At 50.0% G+C, this 13,128-nt stretch overlaps 1 protein-coding gene across 1 annotated transcript in view; it reads right to left on the bottom strand.

The window, feature by feature from the left end:
• Positions 1 to 10,191, bottom strand: part of LOC116955453 (uncharacterized) — an 82,450-nt gene extending 72,259 nt beyond the window's left edge. Inside the window, exon 1 of the mRNA XM_076052940.1 lies at positions 9,433 to 10,191. The gene's annotated coding sequence lies outside the window, so the exon portion shown is untranslated. The remainder of the gene's footprint in view (positions 1 to 9,432) is intronic.
• Between the last annotated feature and the right edge of the window lie 2,937 nt (positions 10,192 to 13,128).

The raw sequence follows: 13,128 nt of genomic DNA on the forward strand, positions 1-13,128 counted from the left end.
TGTAGTCGCTACTACATGTAGTAGTAGCTACGGGCCCTGCACTTTCAAGGGCCCCGCGCTAAACGCTTTGAAGCTATCAATTCCGGTTCAGCGATTCTGCACTTGCTCTATTACTATAGTACTATACCGCCTTAGACTTTTACGAACAACCGGGTGTTTGAGGTGACCGATTTGTCGTATTATTTGGGCTGAAAAAAAAATACGATTACTTTACTATGCAAGTAAAAAAACATATGTTTTAATATTTGTGTTTTTTAAATTATTATTATTATTTAGGGCCCCTTTATAACAACACGTGCAACAGGCATCCACACACTTAGCTTCATCCGGCTCTGGTACCCGGTAAACCAAAAGTTCCGTTCCTTCACCAACCCCCCCCACCCCCCCCCCCCCCCGGCAACAAAAACAAACATCGACTTTGACTATCTGAACGGATTCCCCGGGGTCCCACCACTGACAGATCGACGCAGCCTCTGACCACCACCTTCATGCCGGAGTCCAACATCGAAGCAGCGCTGGGGACAAAGCCCCCCCCCCCTCCCTACCTCCCCCCCCGGGGTTTTGCGGTGCTGTTCACGATGCACCGTCTCGTCGTGGGGGGCGTGGGGGGCGTGGGGGGGTGTAGCATCGCTAGCTGGCACTTGCCCCGCCTGGCTTCGCAGGCTACGTGGAGGATCCTTTGCCTTTAAACAAAGCTACGAACATCAGGGGTTATCAGGGCAGGTGGGTTGTGAGGTATATCAAGTGGGGGGGGCATGTAATCCTCCTGTTGATTTAAAGGATTTGTTATGCGTGCTTTGTAGCTGCAAAACCCAGTTACCTCTTTCCCGTATCCGTGAAAGGTACGTGCCGCATTTGTTTTTTGACACATCCCATCAGACGACGATACCCGCCATTCGCCACCACGTGACGGTGACGTCACCACGGCGCCTGTGCCAGGCTAGGTGCACTTTGAGGCCATGTGAAGTATCGAAGGCTCGCCCGCTGACAGGAGGTCACGGGACAGACCCAGCAGGTGCCACGGGTTGGCTGACTGAGATGACCGGTAGATACACCACCAGCTGTACCCCCCTACTGTGCCAGGCTAGGTGCAGGAGATCTCGGGACAGACCCAGCGGGTGCCACGGGTTGGCTGACCGAGATGACCGGCTGATGCACCACCAGCTGTACCCCCCTACTGTGCCAGGCTAGGTGCAGGAGATCTCGGGACAGACCCAGCGGGTGCCATGGGTTGGCCGACTGAGATGACCGGCTGATGCACCACCAGCTGTACCCCCCTACTGTGCCAGGCTAGGTGCAGGAGATCTCGGGACAGACCCAGCAGGTGCCATGGGTTGGCCGACTGAGATGACCGGCTGATGCACCACCAGCTGTACCCCCCTACTGTGCCAGGCTAGGTGCAGGAGATCTCGGGACAGACCCAGCAGGTGCCATGGGTTGGCTGACTGAGATGACCGGTAGATGCACCACCAGCTGTACCCCCCTACTGTGCCAGGCTAGGTGCAGGCGATCTCGGGACAGACCCAGCAGGTGCCATGGGTTGGCTGACTGAGATGACCGGTAGATGCACCACCAGCTGTACCCCCCTACTGTGCCAGGCTAGGTGCAGGAGGTCTCGGGACAGACCCAGCAGGTGCCATGGGTTGGCTGACTGAGATGACCGGTAGATGCACCACCAGCTGTACCCCCCTACTGTGCCAGGCTAGGTGCAGGCGATCTCGGGACAGACCCAGCAGGTGCCATGGGTTGGCTGACTGAGATGACCGGTAGATGCACCACCAGCTGTACCCCCCTACTGTGCCAGGCTAGGTGCAGGAGGTCTCGGGACAGACCCAGCAGGTGCCATGGGTTGGCTGACTGAGATGACCGGTAGATGCACCACCAGCTGTACCCCCCTACTGTGCCAGGCTAGGTGCAGGAGATCTCGGGACAGACCCAGCAGGTGCCATGGGTTGGCCGACTGAGATGACCGGCTGATGCACCACCACATGTGCCCCCCTACTGTGCCAACCCACTGCGCTTTATCCGCCCGGCGCTCCGCTCGTTGTTGTGAGCGTCGCTCCTCTGCCTCCAACTGGCCCGGTAGCATCAGCGGCGTCCTTCACGAGCCTCCTCCTCCTCCACAGAGGCCACACACACAGCGGCATTGGTCCAAGACAAGCAAGCCTTTTGGTGTCTCATCAGCAGTGCCAAGGGCTCGCTTGAACAACACTCGGCGCGTACAAAAGACAAACGATCCCCAACCCCCTCCCCCCCCACCCTTCACAGAACTGTCGGGGCAAGTGCTGTTAGCGAGTAGCAGCGGCATCTACGAAGGGGGTGGGTGGCCAGCACGCCACGCCCGGCCGCCTTTGTCTCCCCAGTGGCGATGTTTACACACCGCAACATGTATCCATTTGAGGCCGAGTCGACCTAGGTGGGGGGGGGTGCCAGGACCGGCTCGGATAATCGTCGCCGGCGTTGGCCGGGAGCGGGAATCGAACTCCGGCACTGTGTCGCGTGGCTGCCTACCAACCACGCCCGGCCGTCTTTGTCTTCCCGAGCGTAAGTTGCGCCGATCGCCGCTCTCCGCGCACACTGCGTAGCGCAACGTCAAATCTGCGGTCGACACTCGCATCCCTGTCAACACCTACCTTTTACCAGACCCATTCAGGACATTAGTCCACCCCGTGCCCCTTATGAATCTCAACGTTCATCCTCCTGTACACCAGGCGAGGTAGTTAACATCTCATAGCCACCGTGATGATGATGATGAGAGAGACACGCAGACTCCAAATATACAGCAGCAGGCGTCGGGGTCGGGAACGAACCCACGACTTCCTGCATAACAGGCGAGGTAGTTAACATCTCGTAGCCACCGTGATGATGATGAGAGAGAGAGAGACACGCAAACTCCAAATATACAGCAGCAGGCGTCAGGGTCAGGATCGAACCTACGACCTCCTGGGTGGGGTGGGTGGGGGGGTAGGGGGGTGGGGTGGGGGGGGTGGGGGGGTGGGTAGGTGGGTAGGTGGGGGGGTGGGGGGGGTGGGGGGGTGGGGGGGGTGGGTAGGTAGGTGGGGGGGTAGGTGGGGGGGTGGGTGGGAATCTCGCACCGGGACGCCTTCGCAGGCACCCCGAAGTCCTCCTCGAAGTCCTCCCCGAGGCGCGAGTCGGCCCTGCAACGTCGTTGCAGCTGCTGCCCGCGGTTTAAAACGCGAACGGATTAGAATGTTACGTTTCAGCGGGCAATTCCCGTTGAAGGAATCGTTGTTGCCTTACGCTGCGCGTGAGTAGCCTCCTAGGCCGTGACCGCAGCGGTGAGGTATGGCCAACGTGCACGAACATGTTGTGGAGTCCGTGACACGCCACGCGACAACACGCAAACCCGAGTGCAGGCAACGCGCGCGCACGCAATAACACACTCATATACACATTGATACAACACTTATATACATAACACACACACACAGTCATATACACATTGATACAACACTTATATACATAACACACACACACACAGTCATATACACATTGATACAACACTTATATACATAACACACACACACACAGTCATATACACATTGATACAACACTTATATACATAACACACACACAGTCATATACACAACACACACACAGTCATATACACATTGATACAACACTCATATACACATTGATACAACACTCATATACGCATTGATACAACACTCATATACACATTGATACAACACTCATATACACATTGATACAACACTTATATACACATTGATACAACACTCATATACACAACACACACACAGTCATATACACATTGATACAACACTCATATACACATTGATACAACACTCATATACACATTGATACAACACTCATATACACAACACACACACAGTCATATACACATTGATACAACACTCATATACACAACACACACACAGTCATATACACATTGATACAACACTCATATACACATTGATACAACACTCATATACACATTGATACAACACTCATATACACAACACACACACTCATATACACAACACACACACTCATATACACAACACACACACAGTCATATACACAACACACACACACAGTCATATACACAACACACACACACTCATATACACAACACACACACACTCATATACACAACACACACACACTCATATACACAACACACACACACTCATATACACAACACACACACACACTCATATACACAACACACACACACACTCATATACACAACACACACACACTCATATACACAACACACACACACTCATATACACAACACACACACTCACTCATATACACAACACACACACTCATATACACAACACACGCACTCATATACACAACACACGCACTCATATACACAACACAAACTCATATACACAACACACACACTCATATACACAACACACACACTTATATACACAACACACACTCACTCATGTACACAACACACACAGTCATACACAACAACAACCGCCATTCGCCACTAAGTGGCGGTGACGTCACCACGACGCTTGTGCCAGGCCATGTGCACCTTGAGGCCACGTGAAGTGTCGAACGGCCGCTGGCAGGAGGTCACGAGACAGACCCAGGTGCCACGGGTCGACTGACTGAGATGAGTGGCTGATGCACCACCTGTGCCCCCTGCTGTGCCAACGTGCTGTGCTTTAGCCACCCGGCGCTCCGCTCATTGTTGTGAGCGTCGCTCCTCCGCCCTCCGTTGTTGTTGGGAGGGCGACTGCCTCCAACTGCCCAGTAGCGTCCTTCACGAGCCTCCTACACAGAGGCCGATCTTGACACCGCTGGTACCAGCCATCGGCAAGTCCACTCAGCTCCACGTCCTCCTGTACCACATCACTCCATCTCTTCTCTAGCCTGTGCCGCGCCCGTTTCGCCCCCTCTATCCGGCCAAACAAAAGCTGTTTAGGCATGCGGCGATTGGGCATGCGGCCAACGCAGCCTTGCCTGCCGGAGGAGCTCACCGATGGGACTTTGTCCAGATCTCTGAAGGATTTGTGAGCTCACACAATCCAGCCTGGTTAAACCCAGGATGGATCGTAGGCAGGCCAGCCTGAATGTTTCTAACCGGCGAAGATGTTCCATTCGGGGGGTCCACATTTCGTAAGCGTAGAGAAAGGAGGGAATGACTGTGGCCGAGAAGACCTGAAGCTTAGTGCGGAGCGACAGACCAGGTAGCTTCCACACAGCGTTACGCAACCGATGAAAAGGAAATGCCGCTCGACTGATTCGGAGTGAGACCTCTGCTGTCAAATCGGAGCCGGTCATGAGTACACTGCCCAGGTATGGGAAACTCTCCACTCTCTCCACAATTGCCCCATCACCGATTGGGCGTTGTGGGGGTGGAGTGTCCGATGGTAAAAAAAATACCCAGGCAGGTGCTTAGTCCATTGGTGGGGCTGATGGTAAGGCCCCACCACTTAGTGGCAAGCTCCAGGTTCAGCAGCAGCACCTCCAACTCCTCCTCTGCATGAGCAGCTATTACCAAATCATCGGCATACATAACGTGGTTGAGCAATAGGGAGCCATCCCTTGACCGCACCCGGGCATCGATCAGCCTCCCGTTGTATCTGTACAAGATAGAGATTCCTCCGGTACAGCCATCAAAGGCTTCACGAACTATGTGGTCGAAATATATGTTAAATAATGTGGGAGCCAGAGGACATCCCTGTCGCTCCCCAAGGTGAACAGGGAATGGCTCCGACTCATGGCCACGTAGTTTTACCCGCGCCCGCCCACCATCATGAAGGTCCTTAATGATCGTGAGCAGCGGGTCAGGGACTCCGAAAGCACGAAGAACAACCCAGAGCTCAGGCCTACTGATGGTATCATAGGCCTTGATGCATATACACAACACACACTAAAAGTTACGTTAACACATACAACACAAACACTCATACACAACACACTCAAAGTTACGTTAACAGACATCACAAACACACTCATACACAACACACACTCAAAGTTACATTAACACATACATCGCAAACACACTCATACATAACACACACACTCAAAGTAACGTTAACACATACATCACAAACACACTCATACACAACACTCTCAAAGTAACGTTAACACATACATCACAAACACACTCATACACAACACACACTCAAAGTTACATTAACGCAACACAAACACTCATACACAACACACACACAATCAAAGTTACATTAACACATACATCACAAACACACTCATACACAACACACACACACACTCAAAGTTACATTAACGCAACACAAACACACTCATACACAACACACACACACACTCAAAGTAACGTTAACACATACATCACAAACACACTCATACACAACACACTCAAAGTAACGTTAACACATACATCACAAACACACACACTCAAATTAACGTTAACACATACAACACAAACACACTCATACACAACACACACACTCAAAGTTACATTAACACATACAACACAAACACACTCATACACAACACACACACTCAAAGTAACGTTAACACATACAACACAAACACTCATACACAACACACACACTCAAAGTAACGTTAACACATACAACACAAACACACTCATACACAACACACTCAAAGTAACGTTAACACATACATCACAAACACACTCATACACAACACACACTCAAATTAACGTTAACACATACATCACAAACACTCATACACAACACACACTCAAAGCTCCGTTAACACATACAACACAAACACACTCATACACAACACACACTCAAAGTTACGTTAACACATACAACACAAACACACTCATACACAACACTCTCAAAGTAACGTTAACACATACATCACAAACACACTCATACACAACACACACTCAAAGTTACATTAACGCAACACAAACACTCATACACAACACACACACAATCAAAGTTACATTAACACATACATCACAAACACACTCATACACAACACACACACACACACTCAAAGTTACATTCACACATACATCACAAACACACTCATACACAACACACACGCTCAAAGTAACGTTAACACATACATCACAAACACACTCATACACAACACTCTCAAAGTAACGTTAACACATACATCACAAACACACTCATACACAACACACACAAAGTAACGTTAACACATACATCACAAACACACTCATACACAACACACACTCCAAGTTACATTAACACATACAACACAAACACACTCATACACAACACACACTCAAAGTTACGTTAACACATACAACACAAACACACTCATACACAACACACACTCAAAGTTACATTAACGCAACACAAACACACTCATACACAACACACACATAATCAAAGTTACATTAACACATACATCACAAACACACTCATACACAACACACACACACTCAAAGTAACGTTAACACATACATCACAAACACACTCATACACAACACACACACTCAAAGTAACGTTAACACATACAACACAAACACACTCATACACAACATACACTCAAAGTTACATTAACACATACAACACAAACACACTGATACACAACACACACTCAAAGTTACATTAACACATACAACACAAACACACTCATACACAACACACACACGCAGTTACATTAACACATACAACACAAACACACTGATACACAACACACACTCAAAGTTACATTAACACATACAACACAAACACACTCATACACAACACACACACTCAGTTACATTAACACATACAACACAAACACACTCATACACAACACACACTCAAAGTTACATTAACACATACATCACAAACACACTCATACACAACACGCTCAAAGTAACGTTAACACATACATCACAAACACTCATACACAACACACACTCAAAGTTACATTAACACATACAACACAAACACACTCATACACAACACACACTCAAAGTTACATTAACACATACAACACAAACACACTCATACACAACACACACACTCAAAGTTACGTTAACACATACAACACAAACACACTCATACACAACACACACTCAAAGTTACATTAACGCAACACAAACACACTCATACACAACACACACATAATCAAAGTAACGTTAACACATACATCACAAACACACTCATACACAACACACACACTCAAAGTAATGTTAACACATACATCACAAACACACTCATACACAACACACTCAAAGTAACGTTAACACATACAACACAAACACACTGATACACAACACACACTCAAAGTTACATTAACACATACAACACAAACACACTCATACACAACACACACACTCAGTTACATTAACACATACAACACAAACACTCATACACAACACACACTCAAAGTTACATTAACACATACATCACAAACACACTCATACACAACACGCTCAAAGTAACGTTAACACATACATCACAAACACACTCATACACAACACTCTCAAAGTAACGTTAACACATACATCACAAACACACTCATACACAACACTCTCAAAGTAACGTTAACACATACATCACAAACACTCATACACAACACACACTCAAAGTTACATTAACACATACAACACAAACACACTCATACACAACACACACACTCAAAGTAACGTTAACACATACAACACAAACACACCGATACAAAACACACACTCAAAGTTACATTAACACATACAACACAAACACACTCATACACAACACACACACTCAAAGTAACGTTAACACATACAACACAAACACACTCATACACAACATACACTCAAAGTTACATTAACACATACAACACAAACACACTCATACACAACACACACACTCAAAGTAACGTTAACACATACAACACAGACTCACACACACACACAACTGCACACTCTAATACACAGCGACAACTCACAAACACCCGCGCAACAACTTTAACACAACTTGAACACAAACACAGACGCGCGCACGCAACACACAATCGCAACTCTAAACAATCACAACGCTACACAATCACAACACAATCACAACACAATCACAACGCAACACAATCACAACGCTACACAATCACAACGCTACACAATCACAACACAATCACAACACAATCACAACGCTACACAATCACAACACAATCACAACGCTACACAATCACAACGCTACACAATCACAACACAATCACAACGCTACACAATCACAACACAACCACAACGCTACACAATCACAACGCTACACAATCACAACACAATCACAACGCTACACAATCACAACACAACCACAACGCTACACAATCACAACACAACCACAGCGCTACACAATCACAACACAACCACAGCGCTACACAATCACAACACAATCACAACGCTACACAATCACAACGCTACACAATCACAACACAATCACAACGCTACACAATCACAACACAATCACATCACAACACAACCACAACGCTACACAATCACAACACAATCACGATCGCGACGTCACCCACCTGATGGAGGCGAGCGGAGCGGATCCAACCTCGCGCGCAGAAACCGGCCGAAAGCGACGAGAAATCCGAAGAGCTATCAAGCACTTTGGGGGGGGGGGTTTATTTTATTTTATTTGTCTTTAAAGGACGAAGACGATTCGATAGCCCGGTGTGGTTATGGGGGTTAGGGGGCAAGTGCTATCGGCGAGAACGCGTATTTGGAAGGGCCGGACACGGGCACTTCAGGTACTCATTTGAGGCCGAGTAGACCGAAAGGGGTAAGGGCAGCCAACCCTCCCTAGAACTCCCCTAACCGGTTCGAGAGAATCGCACCGGGATTCAGGAACGGCGGGAGCGCTAACCGCTGCGCCACCGCTCCCACCCCCCCGCGCGCGCGCACGGCTCCTGGGGCGCTACAGAGACAAAGGTCCCCCGTGTAGGCTGTAACAGAACTGTTGGAGGGGGCAAGTGCTGTTTAGTTGGCCATCAGCAGCCTATGAAGTCTACCGGCACTGCGGATACACGGGAGGGTGGGTGGGTTGGCACCACCACCAACAACAACAACAAAAAACCCCACACGGCCTTCGCGGCCGCCTTTGTCTCTCTCTCTCTCTGTCTCTCTGTCTCTCTGCTACCCCATCAATCCCGCACCTTGACCACCCCCTCCCCCAGCGGCAGACGAAACTTTCCGACAAGTTTGAGAGAGGAAGAAACTAAAAACCCACAAAACCCTCTGCCTCCTCATCCTCCTCCTGTAACATCAGTCCTGCGAGTCGTCGCCACTTTACCGGCTCCGTGCCGACGTCACCGTCCAGTTGATTGGAAACGGAAGCGGAAGCGATGACGGCCGAGATCAAGGGGGGGGGGGGGGTGGGGCGCGAGAGATCAAGGGGGGGGGGGGGCGCGAGATCAAGGGGGGGAGGGGGGCACGAGATCAAGGGGGGGTGGGCGTGGCACTACACGGGGGTGTGGGTGGGGCAGCAACCCACGCCCGGCCGCCTTTGTCTCTCCTTCCCCCCCACCCCCAGTGGCGATGTTTTAACTGCACACCGCCACCAGCTACTCATCATTTGAGGCTGAGTGGACCTAGGGCAGGGGCCCACGACCGGCTCAGATAATCCGTCACCGGTGTTGGCCGTGAGCGGGTTCGTAGCGCTAACCGCTGCGCCACCGCTCCCCCACGAGAATTCGCACCTGACACAGACAAAGGTGCCCCGTGTAGCCTCGACATGCCGCTGTAGGGGGTGTGGGGAGCAAGTGCTTTGTTCGCGAGCGGAAACCGCGGCACTTGCACACACGAGGGTTGGGGTGGGCCAGCAACCCACGCCAGGCCGCCTTTGTCTCCCCCCCCACCCCTTCCAGCTACTCATTTGAGGCCGAGTCGACCTAGGGGAAAGCGCTAACCGTGTCACCTGTCCGCTCAGTCACTGCTGCCGACACCACGTGTGTGTGTGTGTCGTCTGTGCCACGTCTACCGACGGGGGTCATTCCGATACGTGCAGGTCTTTGTTGGTTTGTTTTTGTTTAACAACTTAAAAAAAAAATAAAGAATATTCTCAAAAGACAAAGATGTCACCCGTATAGCCTGCGACAGACTGTCGGGGCAAGTGCTGCGGTGACGATGTCAACTACCTCGCCAGGTGTACAGGAGGTCGTGGGTTCGATCCCGACACTGACAATGCCTGCTGCTGTATATTTGGAGTTTGCGTGTCTCTCTCTCTCTCATCATCATCATCACGGTGGCTAGGAGATGTTAACTACCTCGCCTGGTGTACAGGAGGTCGTGGGTTCGATCCCGACACTGATACCTGCTGCTGTATATTTGGAGTTTGCGTGTTTCTCTCTCTCATCATCATCATCACGGTGGCTAGGAGATGTTAACTACCTCGCCTGGTGTACAGGAGGTCGTGGGTTCGATCCCGACACTGACAATGCCTGCTGCTGTATATTTGGAGTTTTCGTGTCTCTCTCTCTCTCATCATCATCATCACGGTGGCTAGGAGATGTTAACTACCTCGCCTGGTGTACAGGAGGTCGTGGGTTCGATCCCGACACTGATACCTGCTGCTGTATATTTGGAGTTTGCGTGTCTCTCTCTCATCATCATCACGGTGGCTAGGAGATGTTAACTACCTCGCCTGGTGTACAGGAGGTCGTGGGTTCGATCCCGACACTGACCATGCCTGCCACTGTATATTTGGAGTTTGCGTGTCTCTCTCATCATCATCACGGTGGCTAGGAGATGTTGACTACCTCGCCTGGTGTGCAGGAGGTTCGTGGGTGCGATCCCGACCCTGATACCTGCTGTATATTTGGAGTCTGCGTGTCTCTCTCATCATCATCACGGTGGCTAGGAGATGTTAACTACCTCGCCTGGTGTACAGGAAGATCGTGGGTTCGATCCCGACCCTGACGCCTGCTGCTGTATATTTGGAGTTTGCGTGTTGCTCTCTCGCATCATCATCATCACGGTGGCTAGGAGATGTTAACTACCTCGCCTGGTGTACAGGAGGTCGTGGGTTCGATCCCGACCCTGACGCCTGCTGCTGTATATTTGGAGTTTGCGTGTCTCTTTCATCATCATCATCATCACGGTGGCTAGGAGATGTTAACTACCTCGCCTGGTGTACAGGAGGTCGTGGGTTCGATCCCGACACTGACAATGCCTGCCACTGTATATTTGGAGTTTGCGTGTCTCTCTCATCATCATCACAGTGGCTAGGAGATGTTGACTACCTCGCCTGGTGTGCAGGAGGTTCGTGGGTGCGATCCCGACCCTGATACCTGCTGTATATTTGGAGTCTGCGTGTCTCTCTCATCATCATCACGGTGGCTAGGAGATGTTAACTACCTCGCCTGGTGTACAGGAAGATCGTGGGTTCGATCCCGACCCTGACGCCTGCTGCTGTATATTTGGAGTTTGCGTGTTGCTCTCTCGCATCATCATCATCACGGTGGCTAGGAGATGTTAACTACCTCGCCTGGTGTACAGGAGGTCGTGGGTTCGATCCCGACCCTGACGCCTGCTGCTGTATATTTGGAGTTTGCGTGTCTCTTTCATCATCATCATCATCACGGTGGCTAGGAGATGTTAACTACCTCGCCTGGTGTACAGGAGGTCGTGGGTTCGATCCCGACACTGACAATGCCTGCCACTGTATATTTGGAGTTTGCGTGTCTCTCTCATCATCATCACGGTGGCTAGGAGATGTTGACTACCTCGCCTGGTGTGCAGGAGGTTCGTGGGTGCGATCCCGACCCTGATACCTGCTGTATATTTGGAGTCTGCGTGTCTCTCTCATCATCATCACGGTGGCTAGGAGATGTTAAGTACCTCGCCTGGTGTACAGGAGGATCGTGGGTTCGATCCCGACCCTGATGCCTGCTGCTGTATATTTGGAGTTTGCGTGTCTCTCTCATCATCATCATCATCACGGTGGCTATCAGATGTTAACTACCTCGCCTGGTGTACAGGAGGTCGTGGGTTCGATCCCGACCCTGACGCCTGCTGCTGTATATTTGGAGTTTGCGTGTCTCTCTCTATCATCATCATCACGGTGGCTAGATGTTAACTAACTCGCCTGGTGTACAGGAGGTCGTGGGTTCGATCCCGACCCTGACCCTGACGCCTGCTGCTGTATCTCTCTCATCATCACGGCAGCGATCCTCCAGACCTGGGTGAGATTCTAGGATGGGGTGACATCATCAGTAGCAACC

This window comes from Petromyzon marinus, chromosome 59, assembly GCF_048934315.1.
Source record: "Petromyzon marinus isolate PM22_M1 ecotype Great Lakes invasive population chromosome 59, UKy_Petmar_22M1.pri1.0, whole genome shotgun sequence".
In the NCBI taxonomy this organism is placed as follows: Eukaryota; Metazoa; Chordata; class Hyperoartia; order Petromyzontiformes; family Petromyzontidae; genus Petromyzon; species Petromyzon marinus.